The following is a 1,368-nucleotide window of genomic DNA, read 5'->3' on the forward strand; positions in this document are numbered from 1 at the left end:
GTTTCATGTAGTTAGACTATACAGTTCATAGTCCAGTGTTGACAAAGAATGTTAAACTCTTACCCAGCAGACTGTGTAACCTTGAGCACAATTAGTAACAAATGCTTAAATTGAACTAATAAAAAAACTTTAAGTTTAACTCACAGGTTGTTCATGTCTGGCCAGGGCATCCAGAGGAAATCTTCTGAGACGTCTGCTTCTCCTCCTTTCCGCACTGTGATGCTGCATATCTGCTCGTTTTTGGTTTAATCCCATGAAAAACGGTTGAATTATTGCCAGGATCACGGACAGATTCATATATAAAGCTATTTTCAGTAAGGTAGAAGAGAAAACTACAGAAAAAAAATGCCTCCTCGCAAGAGCCTGTAAATCTTTCAGCGGCACAAAAATAAATTTTGCCATGGACTAATGACTTGAGGCTTTATTTATCAACTAATACATAAAATCTACATCAATGTGTTTGTAATTTTATTATTTATAAATCAGCCACGTTTTCCATGATCAGAACACAGCAGATTCATAAATAGTCTTCATAAAATGTTCATATTTATTATATTTTTACTTTGACAAATGGGTGTCATTCTCCGCGTTAAATAGAAGTAGTTCCCCTAATGCGCCACTTTGTTTTCGTGCCAAGCACCATTTGAAAACACCCGAAAGAGAAAACTAGTGAGCATGGGTGTCCGAATTGCTTTGAAAATTCAGAGAACTATATAGAGAACTATATAGTGCCGCACTATATAGGGTTTTAGTAGTTAGGGATTAGGGCGGTAATTCGGACACAGCCTACGCATATTGTCAATAAATTGTAACCTTATAAGTTCTTTGGAATAGTTGATGCCATTTCCAATTTCAAAATTACTCTACTTAATAATTAAGGAAAATTTTAACTATAGTTATTTGTTTTGTAAGATTCTATGCATACTGGTAGCTCGGTTGGTTAGGTGAAAGGCTACCATGCAGAAATGCAGGGTTCGATTGGAATTGCAAGCAATTAACATCACCCAGTGTGTCCTTGGGCAAGACGCTACTGCCTCCCGAGCGCAGTTCGGCTGCAGCTAACCGCTCCCCCAGGGGATGGGTCAAATGCAGAGAAGAATTTCCCCATTGTGGGATCAATAAAGTATTATTATTATTATTATTATTATTATTAAGCCCGGTTGCTTTGAGAGGGTTGCATCAGGAAGGGCATCCGGCGTAAAACATTGCCAAGTTTACCATGCGACTTGTTCGCTCTGGCGACCCCTGATGGGAAAAGCCGAAAGAGAAAGAATTATTATTATTATTATTATTATTATTATTATTATTACTATTATGTGTTGCTGACCTGTCATATAAATAAAGTTGGGACAAATGAAAAAAATAAAC

The sequence above is a fragment of the Oryzias latipes genome, chromosome 3 (assembly GCF_053564925.1).
Source record: "Oryzias latipes strain Hd-rR chromosome 3, Olatipes_Hd-rR_3.1".
NCBI classification, from domain to species: Eukaryota; Metazoa; Chordata; class Actinopteri; order Beloniformes; family Adrianichthyidae; genus Oryzias; species Oryzias latipes.